Below are 20,595 nucleotides of genomic sequence, written 5' to 3'. Positions count from 1 at the left end.
TGTCTGGAGAAGGTTCTGAGGAGGGCTCTGGGTCAGAGGCAGAGAGAGGGCCAGGGCTGTCTGAAAGTTATCAGCTGCCTTTGGAGTCAGACATCAGTGAGGCAGACGAACAGCTGGAGCCTGTTCCCAGTGTGCGCATGCGCAGAGCTGCCAGATGAAGGGAGCAGCTAAAGAACAGGGTCGACTTGGCAGTAAGGCCAGAGGTAGATGATGAATGGCTCCTTCCAGAAGAAATAAAAGAGGAGAGAAAGGGGAGTGGAGTTTGCAGGTGACAATCAGTTTGCTTCATTGGTTCATGACTCTCCAAGACTCCTTGCCAAGTTTTGCAGATATCGACCTGGCAGCTCTCCAAGCCAGATAAGGTCTGTGACCGTAAATCCTCCATTGAAAGACTGCTGGATGTGAATGAGCAGAATTCACAGTCAATTAATAAAAGGGGATTTTGTCGGGACAAGGAGTTTGCTTCATTCTCTTGGGAAGGCTCGGTCAGAAAGGTAAGGACTTGAGCTACAGAAAAATAGCCATCTTGTATGAACCTCCCATGAAGACCTACCACCTTCTACACCCCCAAGCTGTGAGGGTCTCCAACGGCAGCTGACCATTCCTCCCAGATGCCTGAACCCATGGAGAGCCGCTTGCCTCTTAACCTGTCACACTTGGTGGCCAAAATCTCACCTCGGTTGGCCAAGGTCTTCACATAACCTGACCTCTAAAAGGCAATTACATTTGGGTTTCTTGCTGCACCCATCTGTTTCCAGTCCTGACATCAATTCTACTTTCAACAAAGGATGAGTTCCCATGAACTCCCTGGCTTTATGACCAGCTGTTTCTTATTAGGGAATCAACCAATAAAACGAAGGAGGAGTGAAAGAGTCTACAGTGTGTTCTCCCTAACTTTTGGCCATGTGTTTTAATTTACCGTTCTTACCAAGCCCGACCTGCCCTTCCATGCACTGCACATTCCATACCTCACATATTTTGCTTATTTTGATAAATGTTGCTTTTTGGTGGCTATTTTTTTTTAAACAAGCATGGGGGGGGGGGCAGGAACCTGACACCTACTGTCTGCTTTTAGCTGAAACTCTAATGCACATGTGTAAGTTCATGTGAATCTCCATTTCTATAGGAGGGAGATCTCCATCCCCCACCCATCCTACAGCATCCGTGACTTTGCTTTGAAATAAATTGGGAATCTGCGAGGAAGTCGGGTACCACGCTGGATACCGGGGTGGAGAGATCTACTGTGGGGATTCAATGGAATAAGAAGTAATAGGAGGAATAAGTAAGTCACAGGAGGAGAGGAAGCAGTGGCTTATACCTAGCCAGCAGTGAGTGGATCCAGCGTGACTTTGGGAACTGATATTTAACATTTAGATAAGGGGATGTCCAACCTTGGCAACATTTTGGGTTACTTTTCATTTTTTTTTTATTCTCTTACATACCATTTTAAGTATACATTCACATAATTGTTATTCTTCTTTACATTTGTCATTCTTATACATTTGTTATTTCATTTAATAGGTTATAACAGTTTGGGTTGCTTTATTTACCCAGCCAACCACAGATCTTCAGCGTGTTGGGAAACTGCCACCATTATGAGTCAGTTGCAACTATCATCAATATGAGTCAGTTGCAACCATCATCAATATGAGTTAGTTGCAACCATCATCAGTATATGTCAGTTGCAACCATCATCAGTATCAGTCAGTTGCAACCATCATCAATGAATCAGTTGCAACCATCATCAGTATCAGTCAGTTGCAACCATCATCAGTATCAGTCAGTCATAAATGTAGCATCTGGATTTTGATCACCTGACCCCAGGGAAACTGCAACAGTTGTAAATGTGAAAAAGGGCCATACGTCACTTCTTTCAGTGTTGTTGTAACTTTGAACAGTAACTAAACAAACTGTTATAAATGGAGGACTTCCTCTAAGTAAATAAATAAATCCTAACCTAGCAGTGGGGACACCCTGATCATCCCTTCAAGTATCTACAAGGCACTCATTCAATGTTCACTCTCGGTGGATCTATGAATTGAATCTGCGCGAATCTACATGGATTGTATGAGTCTACATTGCAAAGGCATGTAAGACAAAGTCTATCTCCCATACTGTGGCTGAGATTTGTACAGTATAAGATAAGCCTTACATACTCATCTGAAAGACCAGTTCTTCCTTAATTGACCTAAAATTCCTTCTGTGAGCTTCAATCAGAAAAAGGTTGATCAAACGTTTGTTTGTAAATGCCACGAATAGGGTAGGATAGGATAGAATAGAATGGAATATTAGATTGGAAGAGGATAGGATAGGATAGGATAGGACAGGATAGAGTAGGGGATAGGATAGGATAAAGAATAGAATAGAAATTAGAATAGAATAGAAATTAGAATAGAATATAATAGAATAGAATAGTTGGAAGGGACTTTGGAGGTCTTCTAGTCCTACCCCCTGCTTAGGCAGGATACCCTACACCACTTCAGATAAATGGTTGTTGAATCTCTTCTTAAAAACTTCCAGTGTTGAAACATTTACAACTTCTAGAGGCAAGTTGTTCCACTGATTAATTGTTCTCACTGTCAGGAAATTTCTCCTTAGTTCTAAGTTGCTTCTCTCCTTGATGAGTTTCCACCCATTGCTTCTTGTTCTGCCCTCAGGTGCTTTGGAGAATAATTTGACCCCTCCCTTCTTTATGGCAGCCCCTGAGATATTGGAAGACTGCTATCATGTCTCCCCTGGTCCTTCTTTTCATTAAACTAGACATACCCAGTTCCTGCAATCGTTCTTCATATGTTTTAGTCTCCAGTTCCCTAATCCTCTTTGTTGCTCTTCTCTGCACTCTTTCCAGAGTCTCAACATCTTTTCTACATCGTGGCGACCAAAACTGGATGGTCAGAATGATTTACACCCTGGATGGCAAGTGGGTTGAGAGCAACCCCATTTCAGTTTGAATCACAAACAGAGCATGCAGTCAAAGGAGTGGGGCCAAATATTGCGCAATTGGCTGGTTGCATAGCAACCCTTCTTGTTTGTCCTAATTTGCAGGAAAAACAGACCGCTAAATGAAATTAGAAATGCTTGAGATGAAACCGCTTCTCCCCGCTGTCCCTGGCTGAAGGAGGCAATAATTTCCAAGGGAGCTTCTGGTCTCCCCCCCCACCTTCCAACCACTTGACTGAATGAGATGGGAGGAGGCAGCATAAAGCCATCTTATAGAATGGGGGGAGGGGAATTTAATAAGGCGGTGCAACAGAGGTGTTTCTCAAAACATCTGGAAAATAAAGAAGAATCTCAAAATACAGATGTTCTCCCTAAGACGAAAGTTATTATACTCCTTACAAGAATTTTCTGTGACTTGACTTGGAGATAGTCAGGGAATGTTGCTATGCTATTTTTCCTCCTCCTCCTCCTCCTCCTCCTCCCCCTCCTCCTCCTCCTCCTCCTCCTCCTCCTCCTCCTCCTCCTCCTCCTTCTTCTTGGTGCTTTCTAAATTTAGCAAGACAATATTATTCAGATTTCTCAGTCAATTATGGGGATATTAAGAAATACAAAATACGAATAAATAAATGTTTGGCTGGTATTTAACTCAAAGAAGGAGATAGCTTTTGCAGTCAACAGAGAATGGTTTTATGAAGCCTCAATCAGATTTCTGCAACATTCTGTCCTACAAGGATGTTTTTTTCTTTTAATTTCTAATTCCTCAACCAAGCTACCCATATTGGCTGGGAATCATGGGCGATGTAGCCCGGAATGTCAGAAAAACACAGGTGGGCGTAAGCCATTGTAAATCATTGGCACACAAGCAAAACCCCAGATATCACATCATCTGGCCAAATTTTGTAAAACAAAACTTAATTTTTTCATCTGCCTTTTTATTTTCTTTTTCTCCTCGACATTTCAGGTTTGAGAAATTAAACCGTCATCTTTTTTTTTGCTTCTGTGCATGCGCGGAGCAATTTTTATTGCACTGTGCTTGCGTGCACGCAGCTGAAAGTAGTAACTGCCAGAACCCACCCCTGATATATATGTGTGCATTTTAATATATAGAATTCGCCCCGAATAGAATTGGTTCTGAAATCAAATCAAGGCTCAAATCAATCGCTTCAAACTCTTGTATTGAATGGGATTAACGGCCTGAGCTGATCTGAACAGGCCAATCAGATCAGATCAGATCCATTTTGCAAATCCACTGGCACACTTTTCCAGCCCATTTGGGAAGGGAGGGAAGGAAGGCGGGGTGCAAGACGGATCACCAGCAGATCTTTGGAGAGCTATTTCAGAGAACTGGTCCAGGAGATTAAATTTATTTCCAGCCTCTGAAGTTCCCCGGCTGCTGGTTCTGCCCCCAAAAAGGAAAGCCTCCCACCTCTGTCTAACCTTCTGCATCAAGCTGATATAGCAATTAGCCATGCTTGTACCATGAAAAGGCTGCCACTGCCCTCCGACCAATTGCCAGCCCTACCAGAGACAACTGCAAAGAGGAAGGAAAAGTTTGGCGCCGGCTGGGTTTATTCGGGGTCACCCCGCAGCTGAATACACGAAATAATACGCTGTGTCACGTCAACCAGAACCTGGGCAGAAAATGGTGGGTTGTAGGGAGGAGGGGAATTGCGGGCATGCCGGGGTCCAAGGCGGCTTGCAAGGTGGGGAGGAGATAAATCAAACCTGGGGGGGGGGTGGACTGTCATGGCATCGGATGGATAAAGACCCTGCCGCGGCTTGACAGATCCAAGGGAGTAGGGGATAGACTGTTTTGAGGGTAGGAGAGGGAAGATTTTCTTTCAGTTTTCCCCCCCCTGTAACTCTTGGCCACTCAAGTGCAGGTCTGTGCTTAAAAGCAACAGTAAGAACAGGAGTGGGCACAAGGAATTTGATTGAGGTTGTGCTGACGCTTAAAATCCAGAAATTAAGGAATTTTATTCAAAATCACGAGGAAGGTCCCTTCTCTTCTCTTCCCTTCTCCTTCTTTCTTTTTCTCTCCTTTTTCTGCTGTTTTTCTTTCCTCTTCTCTCCGCTCCTCTCCTTTTTCTTCCCTTCCCTTCTCCTTCTTTCCTCTTTCCTTTTTTTCTGTTATTTCTTTTCCTTTCTCCCTCCCTCTTCTTTCCCTTCCCTTTCCTTCTAGTTCTTTCCTCATTTCCTTTTCCCCATTATTTTCCTTTCCTTTTGTCAGGGTTCCAAATAACATCCAAAATTATTTGGAACCCTGACACTTTTCTCTCTCCCTCTTCCTTTCCTTTCCTTTCCTTTTCATCCCTTCCCTTCTTCTCTTTTCCTCCTTTTCTTTTTTTCTATTATTTCTTTTCCTTTCTCTCTCCCTCTATTTTCCCTTCCCTTCCTCTTTTTCTTTCCTTCCCTTCTCCTTCTTTCGTCCTTTCCTTTTTCCCATTATTTTCCTTTCCTTTCTATTTCCCTCTTCCTTTCCTTTCCTTTCCATCCCTTCCCTTTCCCTCTTAGATAATCCCATCATATTAAAACCATGCATAATATCAAAAATGTATCACCAGATGTAAAATGTTACAGTTCTACCAATTCACTGATCGTTTGTATACAAGTTGAGCTCTCTGTAACCGTGATTGTTGAAACAACAACAACAACAACAAAAGCACAGAATCTTTCCATCTCAAGTAGGGGGGGGGAAAACCCTGATTTGTAGTCAAAGCAAACCTCCCTCCCCAAAGCAGACTCCCTAGTAAGCACCCCAAATTCTGCCCCCATCCACAGGTGTGATGCAATTCTCAGTTCCCCACATGGGAAGTGTGAATCTCTGCTCCCAAACGGGTGCCGGGTTCAAAAGGATTAAAATTTAGAGGGCCAAAGAACAAATGTTATCCTGACATTTTAAAGGTTTTTTTTAAATAGCCTATAGCTCAGTGGGATCCAGCTCAATCCAGAAGCTACCTGGAAGGTCAAACGCTATAAACGTCAGAATTTGCTACACGTTTAAATCCAACTTCATTGATTCAAAGGGTTATTTTTTGTAAAATAAAAAACAAAATAAAGCCAAAGGGAAGCCACATCCTAACGTTGCCAAGAAAACTGCAGGAAATCTCTTGGTCCCCGCCATCACTAACTTTCAGCTCTCCTCTTCTTCCTTTTTCCTCTAATCTCTGAACTTCTTGTCAATTATCTGTGGGGCTGATAAATATTCTTTGTGGGCCTCTTGAGTTCCCACTGAACTTTGGTTCAAGATCAGACAAGAGTTGGGGAAATCTAGCTCAGGGCTCCCTTTGTTTATATTTTGGAATGATATTAGAGCATTGTCTTGAGTTATAAAGTCACATTAGACTCCATGCTTTTGCTGCTCTGCAAAATATTCAGACAATATAGTCCCCACAGCTTTATCAAAGCAGTTTGGCTTATTTTCTATCTATCTATCTACATATCTATCTATCTATCTATCTATCTATCTATCTATCTATCTATCTATCTATCTATCTATCTATCTATCTATCTATCATCTATCTCCCGAGCACCTCACCCCAAAATACAAGGTGAAGCACTCCTTCTCTGCAGGAAGAAGGCACAATAGCCCTGTGTTGTGATTCCAAGATAAATGTTACACACATTCTTGGCTGGGGAAATATTCCAACGGAGGCCTCCATGGACGTTGGTGAAAGTCAATAGAAAGGTTTGAAAGAGCGAGGAGGTGTTGCAAAACCAGGGCTTTAATAAAATCAAAAATCTACCGGGGGTTCAAGAAATAAATGGAGTCCCTCCGCCTCCACCACCACTTCCCATAAAATTGACATCCTCTGCAACTCGCCAATCTAAACAGAAAACCACATATGCAACTTTTGCTCGGAGATATTTTACTGCAAGGAACAGCGCACAAAGAATGCCTCTTCTCTCCCCTGGGGAACACCTAATTACTAATAGTCCTCGACTTACAACCACAACTGAGCCCAGAATTTCTGTTGCTAAATGAGACAGCGAAGGGAGTTTAGTCCTTTCTACGACCTTGTGAAGGAAATCACTGCAGTTGTTAAGTTAGTCACACGGTTGTTAAGTGACTCTGGCTTCCCCGTTGACTTTGTTCATCAGAAAGTTGCAAAAGGAAGTCACCGGGACACTGCAACCGTCATAAATATGAGTCAGTTGCCAAGCATCCAAATTTTGATTGTGTAACTCTGCAAAATCGAGCAGGCCTCGACTTTTTCTATTTGGGGCTTGCTAAACAGATTGGTTGATACAGATGGGAGGACCAGCTGTTTCAGTCAGAGCTTGGAAGCTAAGCAAAATTAGGTTGGGTTAGTTAGTACTGGGATTAGACAGAACTAGAATATTTTGGGCTCTGAGGCAATAAGTAATTGGATTCCTGTCATGAAACTCCATGGAGATGTTCAAGTTTGTCTGTCTGTCTGTCTGTCTGTCTGTCTGGATAGATAGATAGATAGATAGATAGATAGATAGATAGATAGATGATAGATGATAGATAGATAGATAGATAGATAGATAGATAGATAGATAGATAGATAGATAGATGATAAACATGGACATAAATATGATTGAATGGGTGGACGGATGGATCAATTGATCGATCGATAATGATAGAGATAGAAAGAGAGAGAGAGAGTTGATAGATAATGAGAGAGAGAGAGAGGTGAGAGAGATAAAGAAAGAGAGCGAGAGATACTCTATGTGTATGCATGTGGACATATACTGTATTTTTATAAATATATGTATATACAGAGAGTGACAGAGAGAGGGGGGAGGAGAGAGAGAAAGAGATTTCAGTAGGATTCTATTAGTTAAATACTGGATGATGGATGGATATATATTCTACCTACCTACCTACCTACACATCCTGATCTATATTCTTTATTCTATAGCATCTATAGTATCCATCCATCCATCTTATTTCTTTCCTCCCTCCCTCCCTTCCTATATCTGGATCCTTTCCTACCCTGGCTTTCTTTGCTATCTCTTCCCCAACACCCATTTTAACTCAAAACAGTCTTTCTCAACCTCATCCACTTTCAGGTGGCGGACTTCAACTCCCAGAATTCCCCGGCATGTGTTAGGCTGAATATCCAAAAAAGCCGCGTTTTGTGCTGTAAAGCTGGAAATTTTGAATCACTTCTAATGGAAAAGACGTCTTATCAAAAACAAAATAAATACCCCCAGGTTGTTGGGTTGTTTCTTTTTTTAAAGAAGGCACGTGACTTAAACAGGTTTGATCTCCAGCACGGTACAGGGATAGAGAGAGAGAAAAATAAAAACAAGTGGGATTTTGGGAAGCTGCCTTGGGTAGAACAATTGTCCATTTAGAGGTATTTGGCTCCGGTATATGAATGAAATACCTGCGTGAAATCAAGCTTTGCAGCTGTGAAAATGGTGAGGCTGAAACTCGATTACAATTTTTAAAGGTCATTGGAAATATACAATGGATCTTCCTTTCTATAATATAAACACTCCCTGAGACAAAAGTCACTTTCTTCACTGGCTCAATTCCCTTAATTCGTTTTTCAAGAAGGGTGAATTTTTCCCCTCTTTCGCTGCCGTGCTAGTAAAAGGAACATCTTAATCCAATCTAATCTAATCTCTGATGTGTTCCTCTTCCTCAAACAGGATTCTCGATGCACAACAAAGATGATTCGTGGACAGGAGGCTAAACCATAGGAAGACTAAAAGGGCTGCAGGAGTTGGGTATGGCTAGTCTATTGAAAGGAGGACTAGGGATGGCATGATAGCAGCGTTCCAGTATTTGAGAGGCTGCCTCAAAGAAGAGGTGGTCATTGTTACTTTGAACTGTCACTAAATGAATGGTTGTAAATTGAAAACTACCTGTGCATCCACCTACTTACTGAGCTTTGACCATGGAGAGAGAGAGAGGGAGGGAGATAGGGAGGAGGCAGGGGTAAGTGGGAGAAGGAGGGGGAGAGGGAAGGAAGGAGAGAGATGGGAGAGGAAGGGGGAGAAGGAAGAGAAGGGGAGGGGAGGGAGAGAGAGATGGGAGGGGAGAGGGAGGGAAAGAGAAGGGGAGGAGTGAGGGAGAGAGAGAGAGAGGGAAGAGGGAGGGGAGAGATGGGAGGGAGAGGGTGAGGAGGGAGAGAGGAAGAGGGAGGTATGGAGAGAAGAGGAGGAGGGTGGGAGAGGGAGGGGGAGGGAGGGAGAGAGGGAAAAGGAGGGAGAGAGGGAAAAGGAGGGAGAGAAGATGGGTGAGCAAGGAGAGAGGGAAATGGGAGGGGAAGGGGAGAGGGCGGAAGGAGGAGGGGAGAGAGAAAGGGAAGAGGGAGAGAGGGGAGAGGGAGGGGAGAGAGAGAAAGGGGAGGAAGGAGGGGCAGATGGGGTGGAGGAGGGAAAGAAGGGGAGGAGGGAGAGAGGGGAGGGAGAGACAGATGGGGAACAGGGAGAGAGGGAGGGGAGGGAGTGGGAGAGAGTGATAGGGTTGGGAGAGAGACAGAGACAGCAGATACACACGCCTAAACACAAATCGACAGCATTGTGTAGGGTTGAATGCAAAATACCAGACCAAAATAACTTGGTTGCCTCTCAGCAGGTGCCAGTTTTAACTTATGGTGGTGTGGGGGGTGGGAGTAGGGGATATTCCTGCCACATTTTGCCTCCAAATCCAGTTGCTGCACAACAGACAATGTTCCTTTTGTTCGGCTGACCCATCCCACCAAGTAGGTAATAAGCTGGAATAAGCAGCTGGACATCAAGAGTCGGAGGAGATCAAGAAGGTTAGAGACGAGGCTGCCCCCATTTCCCACATGGCCGCCATTCGTCAAGGATTTGTGGACCTGGACATCCATCCAGTCCTGAGAAAAGGACCTTGGGTATTGAGGCAGGAAAGCGTGTTTGGACTCCAAAATGTTGCATTTTTGCAGCAGGGAAGGAAAAAACAAACCCGTGAGTCTTATGGCATCTTAAAGATGTACTGCCTGCACCTAGCATCTTTTTCTGAATTTTTTTAACAAACATTCCAGCTGCTTATATCATGTCTTTCCTCTGTGAAGCTCAAAGGCAGAGAAGGAGTCATCCATCAAAATCACCCACTGACTGGTCAAATTCCTTCCTTCCTTCCTTCCTTCATCCATTCCTTCATTCGTTTTATACATCACCCATCTCACTGTCACAGTGACTCTTCAGAGCTTAAAATTGTAAAGAGAACCTTTACTTCAGTCTTCAACTTTTCCTTTACTTTTTACCTTTCTGTTTTTACTTTTTTTTTTTACTTTTTTACTTTTTGCTTTTACCTTTTCCTTTTTAAAATTTTTTTTAAAAACCACTTAATAATTAGGGAGATTAACCAAGAAACTAAAAACCAAGACGACCATTGGTTGCAATGGTTGTAAGTGTGAAAAACAGCCATAAGTCCCCCTTTTTCAGTGCGCTTGTAACTTTTGAACGGTCGCTAAAGAAAGGGTTGTTGGTTAAGAACTACCTGGAGATAGTTTCCCTTGGGCAAGTCCCACCTTCCAGCTTTTAGAACATCTCCCATTGCTGGCGGACTTTCTTCTCTGTCTTATCCACTAGGTTTACTTTCATTTTTTACAGCGGTTATTTTACTTTTTTTTAAAAAAATCCTCTTTTTAAAAGCGTTCTTTCTCTCCCCCTCCACACCCCGATGGTGTGGTATGTTGGAGAGAAGTTCTTTTATCTCCCCCAACTGTTTCCCCACACATTTCACATGTGCTCTTTGTGGGGTACTTCCTGCTAATTTTTCCCCCTTAAAGGAAACACACACACACAGACACAGACACACAAATAGGAGGACCCCTGCAGAAGGCCTGGCTGGTAGAACACCCAGGTTGATGGCTTCTTCTAATCCATACCAGATGAGGTTCCTTCCAGTGGACGACTTAGCCCAACCAAACACAACAGGCGAAATTTTAGAACAATCTCGCTGTTTCCCTGGACTTCAATCTCTCCCCCCCTTCATCTAAAGACCCCCACCCCCACCACACACTCACAGACATGCTCACACTAAGTGGACCCTTCAAAACACTAGGAAAATATTCCAAAGTGCAGAGCTTCAACTTTTACACTGATATTGTTTGGGTTACGCTGCCTACCAGCCGATGTTCTTTCTTCGCTTGAAAAATAAACGGTAGAAAGCATTAATGCATGGAGTCTATAAACACAGCCCTTCCTACGGGTTTTTTTTAATAAAAAAACCCAGTCTTGGGGTTTAAGACTCGGTTGATCTTGGTTCCGTAGTGGGAGAACCAGATTGGATTCTCCACTTTGTTACGCACGAGCAAGTTGCTGTGGCAACTTGATTTATATCTGAGGGTTAAATGCTTGGCAGCCCTCATTTTCTTCCTCACGTTATCTAATGATACGATCTTGACGTGATATTAGTATTCCGGTACAATGTTTGGGATCAAATGTTGGGCAAGATTGAGGAGACACGGGTCAACTCAAATGCAGAGATGGCAATGTGTCCACTACCCTTCTGGAAGTCCCAAAGGTGCTTTTTTCAAGAGGCAAATGGACTGGACTTTCTGGTTTCTTGGTTGCCTCTTGAAAAAGCACCTTTGGGACAACCATGACTGGGATGACTGAGAATGTCCATAGACATTTACCCTTCTGGAACCAACCCAATTCATGAGACTGACCAGTAGACTAAGAACAAATAAAAGAAGGATGAGGAGGGACATGATAGCAGTCTTCCAATATCTAAGGGGTCTCCACAAAGAGAAGGGGGTCAACCTATTCTCCAAACCACTTGGGGGTAGGACAAGAAGCAATAGATGGAAACTAACCCAGGAGAGAAGCAACCTAGGAGAAATTTCCTGATAGTTAGAACAATTCATCAGTGGAACAACTTGCCTCTAAAGGTTGTGGGTGCTTCATGGTTGGAGGTTGGTGGCAGACTCAGAAAGTGAAGAGGTTGGGGAGGAACATGGGCCAGTCCTGGAATCTGCAGAAGGCTCTGGTGGCTCTCTGCATCAGAGGCAGGGATGGGGCCGGGGCCATCTGACAGTTATTAGCTGCCTTCGGAGTCAGACATCAGTGGGGCAGAAGAACAGCTGGAGCCTTTTCCCGATGTGCACATGCGCAGAGCTGCCAGGAGAAGGGAACGGCTAAGGAACAAGGGCCGACTCAGGAGTAAAGACACAGGTGGACGGTCAATGGCCCCTCCCAAAGGGAATAAAGAGGAGCGAAAAGGGAGGGGAGTTTGCAGGAGACAATTAGTTCAGTTCATTAGGGTGAAGATCTGTTCCTGACTTCTTGCCAAGTAATTGCTACTACAGCATGGCATTTGGAAGATATCGGCCTGGCAACTTTCCAAGCCTGATAAAGGTCTGTAGTTGTGAAATCTCTTGAAAGACTGTCCGACGGGACTTTGCTGGAGAGGAATTCCCTTTAACCTAAATAAACGAGGAGTCAGCTTCATGATCTTGGGAAGCCTAGGTCAGAACAAGCCCTTTACACAATATACAAGGTTAGAACATCATTATCATGAATGATCATGGGAAGGGTGAAGAAGGGAAGAGTTTGGTCAATGAGCAAACCATGGTTTAGCTTGATCTGGGATTTCGTGCGCTACCCGTCTAAACTTCCACAAGGGGTGTCATAGTCATAAACCGTGGAGTTCCTATGAAGGTGAGCATAAGTAAGATGTCATTCTACAAATGCCCTTCGCCTTTTCTACCTCACCTGCCCATCACATCCTCTCTTGAAAGGAGAAGATTCATTGTGACCAGACAAGATTATGGTGAGCCGTAAATCACCAGAGTCCTTTTCTGTTTTTGAGGAATTCACCGCAAGGTGAAAATCTGGCACATTGTCTTCTCTTTTGATCTCCATTTAACCTCTCTGCCTCCCCGCCTATGTTTCTATAACAGGGAGACAAATAGAGAGACAGAGAGAGACCCCCCACAAAATTGACCTGGCAAGCAATCTTTGGAGTGGACCACCTAGCTTTCTGCCCGTGAAAAGGAGAAGCCGGGGAAATCTCCCTAGTCCAGCAAACCCATTAAAAGGGGCTTAAATAAAGTCACTGTGGTAGAGCAAAAGTCTCCATTTCTGAGTTATTCCTGGAACTTGTTCCCAGAAGATGGGGGAGGGGGAGAAAACTCCTCTATGTCAGAAGTTGAAAGGGGGGAACTTAAACTCCAGTCCCACCCAGACAGGCATCATTCCATATGATTAATTCCATCCATTTGCTTTCCCTTCTGAAGGTCCTTTGAGAGTACTCAACAGTCCGTCTGGCCATAAATACACACCAAAGTAACGAGAATGGGGGAAAGATTTCTCTCTCTCTCTCTCTCTGTCCCTCTCCGTCTCTCTCTCTCTCTCTCTCTGTGTCTCTCTCTGTCTCTCTCTCTCACTCTGTCTCTCTGTCTCTCTCTGTCTCTTTCGCCCTCTGACACTCTGTCTCTCTCTGTCTCTGTCTCTCTTTATTTCTATCTCTCTTTCTCCTTGTCTCTCTGTCTCTCTCTCTCTCTCTTTCTTTCTCTCTCTCTCTCTCTCTCTCACACTTTCTCTCTCATTCTCTCTCTCTCTCTCTGTCTCTCTTTGTCTCTGTGTCTGTCTCTGTGTCTGTATTTCTCTCTGTGTGTCTCTGTGTGTGTGTGTGTGTCTCTCACTTTATCTCTCTCACTTTCTCTCTCTCTCTCTGTCTTTCTCATTCTCTCTCTCTGGTTATTTCGGTATCTCTCTTGCTGAACACATACGGAGTCAATTTTGGGTTCCAATCTTGTACCGTAGGCTTGCTGAATTGTAATAACTCTGCAGCTGTCATCAAGCTGTGTAAAATGTCTGTTCAGATACTACTGAAGAAAAAGAGAGATTTGATTTAATGGAACAGTGGCTTCTTAAAACCAGAAAAGGCTCGTCCCTTTTGTTTTGTTTACTTTTCTCAAAAAAAATAAGGGTTCTGGGCAGAAGGAAAGGCTTAAAGTAAAAACGCCCAAACCGTATACGGAAGGATGGAGGTCTTGTCCTAAGGATCTTGACATAAAAGTTGGAAATGATCCCTTCTGCAAGGCTGGAGAAGCCACTATGAGTCAGCTTGCTCCAATCTGGTCTTGGATTTTGATCACTCACAGTTCTTGCACACATTTTAAATATCCGACTAACAAAGGTCCTAATTGGTTTTTGTTCCCGGTTCCTTTATAATGGTTGATCGTACTAGCCTTAGTTTTAACCGAAAGTCCCAAGAAGGTTCCACATCCGTTCGCCCTCTGATTCAGGTGACTGATGATACAGATAACCCCACGAGTGGCCTCCATGACTTTCCACTTCCCAGCAGTCAATGAGAACTGAAGAAGCTTCTTGGATGAGAAGCTAAATGTTTTCAAAGCAAGAAAACCAAGAAAAGTCTCATTGTCTTTGGGATGCTACTCAACCACGATCAACAACTGTTCCACCTTCCTGGCCTTGGGTGTCTCAAAGATCCCTCCAACCAGCCAATAAAGGTAAAGGTAAAGGTTCCCCTTGCACATATGTCCTAGTCATTCCCGACTCTAAGGGGCGGTGTTCATCTCCGTTTCAAAGCCAAAGAGCCAGCACTGTCCAAGATATCTCCGTGGTCATGTGGCCGGCATGACTAGATGCTGAAGGCACATGGAATGCTGTTGCCTTCCCACCAAAGGTGGTTCCTATTTTTCTACTTGCATTTTTTACATGCTTTTGAACTGCTAGGTTGGCAGAAGCTGGGACCAGTAACTGGAGCTCACTCCGTTATGCGGTGCTAGGGATTTGAACTGCCGAACTGCCAACCTTTCTGATTGACAAACTCAGTGTCTTAGCCACTGAGCCACTGCGTCCCTTTTAACCAGCCAATAGTCCCCAAAATAAGAGGCAGCTGGTGTCTTCTCCCCTCCCATTCTTGCTTATCCGGAGAGACAGTTTTCCATCTTATTTGAGCTACTCCTTTTTTTTAAAGCATTGTGTCTCCTCTTCTATGTGCTCAGAAGAAAGTCCCAGTGCCGGAGAGAAGCATTTTGTATACACGTACAAAGGATTTTAGAAAGAAGAACAGATCAAGAGGCATCCCTTCCTGACATGTCTTCACCTTCAAATGATCTCAAGATCCAAGTTACATATTTAGGATGCCTTGCTAAACTATCAATTTTCTTCCCTGCTCCGAGACATTCTTTAGTTCTCATCCCCCCCCCTAATTGTAAGTCATTATAAAAACTACATATCTTCCATTTTTCTCTCTCTCTCTCTCAATTCATGGAGATCTAACCTTAGCCCTAAGTGGATTTTCCCATGTATTTTACCAGGAAACATAGATAGGGCAGCCTCAAAAAAGTCAGCACCCTCCTAAGCATGCCAATATGCTGTGAATCCATTGGTTCTGTTTGAATTTCCCTCCCCCAATTACTGTCATCTCAAAATGCAGTAGCTTATTGAATGGATTTCTCTTTAAATCCATAGCAGATGTGAGTTTGACAGCCAAAAGAAACATAATAGATTTAGTTCAGCTTACGACGACAATCCTGGAATACTAGCTTGGGCCACCATCCTCACAAAAATCCTTCCCTTGTTAGCATGTTGTGTTTCTTGGACGGCATCAGTGTCACCGTCTCCTTGAAGCATCTGGAAAGGAGATCTGGAGCTCATCTAGACTCACTTTGCCTGGTCAAAGTAAGATGCCGATATCCTGAATCAAATGTCATGAATTTCTCTCTGGTTTAGAGAAGGCATTCTTTTCTTCTTCAAATGGAGGGAGGGGACGTAATCGACCCATTACTTTTTAAGCCATCCTAGAGCTAAAGAGAGTTCTTTTTTTTCCCCTGGCTCATGAAATGGGACTCCTCTCCTACTGGAGAACCCTGAACAGATGGATGGGTTGTCAAGGGATGATAAAAAGCCCCACAGTTACAAATCGGTTTGGGTAAAGGAATGGCGCCAGAGCACATCATAAAAGGTTTGCATGGATCAAGGTCTTCAGATAAATCTCAGATCTGTAACTGAAGAACGTTGCAGAAGGTTTCTCCTGGTGGTGACACCCGTAGCACCCTTGTCTCTCTTCTCCTCCTACTTAGGAGCCATTAAAAGTGTATATTATTTAAGAGGTTGCCAAAGGTTGCCCTTGGGTGCCCGTTGAAAACTTTGGCTCGAATTAAGAAATGGAGAAGTCAGAAAGTTTCTGCCACGGTCACAGTTTAGATTATAGATCACCTTTTCTGTTCCATTCAGAACTTTGCAGGTCTTCAAATTCCTTTGCACAAGAAAGATACCTTCAGCTCGTAACGAGACATTTTGAGGAATGTCTCATTTCGAGGAAATTCTTCCTTCCTCAAAAAGAAAAGAGTTTTCTCTTTCAAAATTGGACTCCAGGCAGATCTATCCTTAACTACGAGGCTATAAAAAAACCTAAACCTTGGGATCTCCTGTCCTTCAAACATTTACCAGAACACTACTATTATGATGAGGAGAATAATTATGCTGAATGTTATTATTGTATTTTTATTACATGTGTTAAGTGGAAAAATGAATAGATTAATAATGTTCAATTTTTTAATATACTACCGTGTTGCCCCGAAAAGAAGTCAGGGTCTTATTTTCTTTTAACTTAACTTAACTTTATTGGATTTCTAGACCGCCCCTCTCTCAAAGGACCCCCAAAATAAGCTTTTGGCCTTATTTTCAGGGAGGGGGTCTTATTATTTTTGAGGTGCAGGAGGCGGCGAACATGGTCACCTCATGGCTGCTGCTGTGTTGCAATATTTTCAGGGAGGGCTTATTATCCAGTAGGGGTTTATTTTAGTGCATGCGCTAAAAAGCACAATTGGGTTTATTATCTGGGGAGGGGTCTGATTTTAAGATTAGAGAATTAATATTAATGTGAATAATATTGTAAATGCTGAAGGCTGTTGCACAGAGATATTTCTACCCAGACGACACACTGCTTAAGGAAAGATGGAATGTTTAGATGTTGAAAAGCAAAAAACAAAAAAAACCCTGTTTATTAATAAAACCACTTACCACTTGGCAACTGACTCCTAGTTATGACGGTCACAGGGTCACGTGATGTCCTGTTGGGAACTTCTAACAAGCCAAGTCAATGGGGAAGGCAGATTCACCAAACAATCGAGCTCTGAACTTAACAATGCAGTGGTTCCCTTAACAACCATGACACGACAGGTCCTAAAATGAGGCAAAACTCACTTCACAACTGTCTTGCTTTTAGCAGTGGCAATTTTGGGGTCAACTCTGGTTGCAAATTGTGTCTGCTACCTGTACACACTCGACATCTTAAACCATCAACTGGTTAAAAAAATATTCAACTCCTTTCTGGCTGAGTCCATCCTATGGACACACCCAGGATTGTGAGAAAGTTGAAGAAGAATTATTCCAGGCAAAAGGGAATCAGTCTTGAGAATGCCACCATTTCTAGAGCACGACAAGACCCAGTGTCAGAATCCGGTCCTTTTTATACCCTTTTAACGTGTGGTTTCTCAGGAAAGACCTCCTTCTCCCCCGTGCTTAGCCCGTGACCCTATTTCGTCCTTCTTCAACCTCTCGACGCTCCCCCTCCCTCCCTCCCTCCCCTCCTTCCCAAGTTCTTGAAATCCTTCATGTATATTTAGGACCTCAAGAGGTCAGAAACCCGATCGGGGTGCTAAAAAGGCACTAATAATTCCAGAGGGTTAAAATACAGACTTTAACGATTACAGCAGATGGCTTCAGGAGTGCAACGCCGGGGTCAGCCTCCAATCCCACACTGCTCGACCAAAGATAACCCCTGACCCTTCCTTTGCTTTCTGAACTGGGGGGGCTGGCTTCAACTCAACCCCACCCCTCTCGGGAGCAATACGTCCTCGGCTGTTCCTATCAAGAGATCTGATGGCCCAGCCAGATATGTAAAACATAGAATGCAAAAGGGAAACTCCCGGTTGTGCGGGCTTTAAAGATTGCCAAGCCCTCCTCGCATTGGGCTATTTTGACTCTTCTCTCCTGGAATTCAAGAGTTGGGGTGCAAAAATAGGCCTAGGAAGGCTTGCAAAATGTGACAGACGCCCCCCTGGGCCCCGAACCTTGGGAAAGCATTTGCTTTATCCAAGTCTGATTATCGGGCAATGCAAAACAAATCTAGGTTTCTTAACAGATGAACGTCATTGATCTTGGTCTGCCAAAATGAGGAATAGTTTCCTTGTGGGCCATTTTCAACTTGCAAGGTATCGATGGTTTATATTTAGGACAACTACATTGCAGTTTGAGGAAAAAGTTATTACAATAGAGCAATTAACCCTACATCCCTACAACCCTAGTGAGGGTAGGACAAGAAGTAATGGGTGGAAACTAATCAAGGAGAGAAGCAACTTAGAACTAAGGAGAAATTTCCTGGCAATTAGAACACTTAATCAGTGGAACCTCCAGACCTAGTGAAAGCTCCAACACTGGAGGTTTTTAAGAAGATGTTGGATAACCATTTTTCTGAAGTGATGTAAAATTTCCTGCCTAGGCAGAGGGTTGGACTAGAAGACCTCCAAGGTCCCTTCCAATTCTTTTATTGTATTCTATCTCACCTTGGATTTCTTTAGGTGTCTTGATCAAACAGTGATTAAAACAAAACAACACCAAAAAGCAGAAGCCATAATCAGCTAAGGCTTAGCTGCTGCAAGCCATCCATTGATGGATGAGGCTAGGACCAGAGAGATTTCTGGAGACAAAAAAATTGTAAGACCTGCTTCTTGTAGACAGGTGAATGGAATCAACCTCTCGGCTTCTCCTGTCCATCGGATGCAGTCAAAAGAACAGCTGCAGAAGGAAGAGCAGTAATACACAGTTCCAAGAGAACCAGATCTCCCTATTCAAGTGGAGAACTCTTGTACATTTGCCAAACCCAACCACACACTGCGTGGAGAAGATATAATGTCTTTTCCCACCTTCTGAATTGTTGAAAGCATCTTTTTAATACCTCTGCTAAGACCCCAGAGAGCTCCATCAGCTCGCCAACGGAGCTGCCTCCTAAGAGCTGTAGTTTCTACAGCCTCACTCTACTCTGTCTTGAATTAGAAGAAGTATTCTTGGAGATTCTGATTCGATCGCTCTGCTCTGCTGTCCCACTGGTCAATCAAACGCTTCAGCCGCAATGCCCAGCCAAGAGTCAGAGTGAGAAAACAAGATTATTATTGATATGTTTTAGAGAGCCAGAGCTGTTTACACCTCGGATTTCAAAGGACTCGCCGGGAACAAAGGATATCCCTGGGACAGCTGTGTTAGGAAGTGCAAGTTTTTACAGATGTATTGATATAATCAGGACGGTACAGTTGTTTATAAAGAGATGTTCAAAAAAAAAAATTCCCAATGATGCTGAAGACACAAGAATGAGTGATATAATGTACCTTCATTAAACAGCCCGATCAACCTTATCAGGGGGAAAAAGACCATTTTGCCACTGCATCCTTTGTGTATTTGCACATTGCATCTCGTTTTGGTTTGGCAGTTGGGCATATCATGCTAAGCACAAAAAGCAAAAGTTTTCACCCAACACACCAAAGCGTTAAATGCCTGGCTTGAAATTTCGGCTAAGCACATTTGGTACATCCAGACATAACCATTTGCAAACTGTGTTCAAACTTCAAAGCCGTGTGTGAACCCTGACAATGTTGGCTTCTTTCATCAGCATGATTAAATAAATGATCACTTAGGACAATGGGTGAACTGTGGCTTCAATCAGAATAGAGCTGGAAGGGACCTTGGAGGTCTTCTAGTCCAGCCCCCCTGCTCAAGCAGGAGACCCTATACCATTTCAGATAAGTGACTGTCCAGGCTCTTCTTAAAAATTTCCAGTGATGGGAGCACCCTCAACTTCTGAAGGCAAGTTGTTCCACTGGTTAGTTGTTCTCACTGTAAGACAAAAAATCTCCTTAATTCCAGGTTGCTTCTCTCTTTGATTAGTTTCTATCCATTGTTTCTTGTTTTGCCTTCTGGTGCTTTGGAAAATAAGATGACCCCTCTTCTATGTGGCAGCCCCTGAGATATTAGAATACTGCCATCATGTCTTTTTTTTCCCTCTTGGTTTCTGCTGGACTAACATAAGATGGAAAGAAAACAATTATGGAACTGTAGTTCAAACTACAGTTTGATCTGGTCTAGACCTGAAGTTCGAATTAACTGTGAGAAAGAGGACAACTAATAAGAAAGAATTCCATTAGCTGCCAGGCATGAAACGAAAGCCCTATTTGAATCAGAATTCATGTTCCTTTATTCTTCACATCCCCAGTGGGAACTGCGGCCACCTATTCTTTGTTGTGTATCATATTAATCTGGTTTGAAGCCGTTCTTATCCTCCCAAAAGTACGAGATATTCAGCTAAGAGATGAAACATAAGGAATGCGATGTATACCGACCACATATTTTCTGATTGAGGCAACACACGTGTTGAAAAAATTAAAAATGAATGAATGAATTATTGAATGACTGATTTATTGAATGAATGAATATTTGACTTTGTTAGAAGACATATCCGGGACATGTTATGTCCCCATGTTGATTGGTATGTAGATAATGCTTTGTCTCATAAATCAAGGTTTGTTTTGTGCTAAACCTGGCTTCGGTTTGCCGTGGTCAGCTGTGGCTCCCCTGATCAAAGGCAGTGTGCCAACTGACTATACTTGCTGGGATCAACAGCTGAGCATATTGTGTGTGCTTTGCTTTCTCAAGGCATCTGGTGGGTCATTT

The sequence above is a fragment of the Natrix helvetica genome, assembly GCF_964273705.1.
Source record: "Natrix helvetica genome assembly, chromosome: 10".
Lineage (NCBI taxonomy): Eukaryota > Metazoa > Chordata > Lepidosauria > Squamata > Natricidae > Natrix > Natrix helvetica.
The sequence above is the reverse complement of the archived record's forward strand: the minus strand, read 5'-3'. Positions refer to the sequence as shown.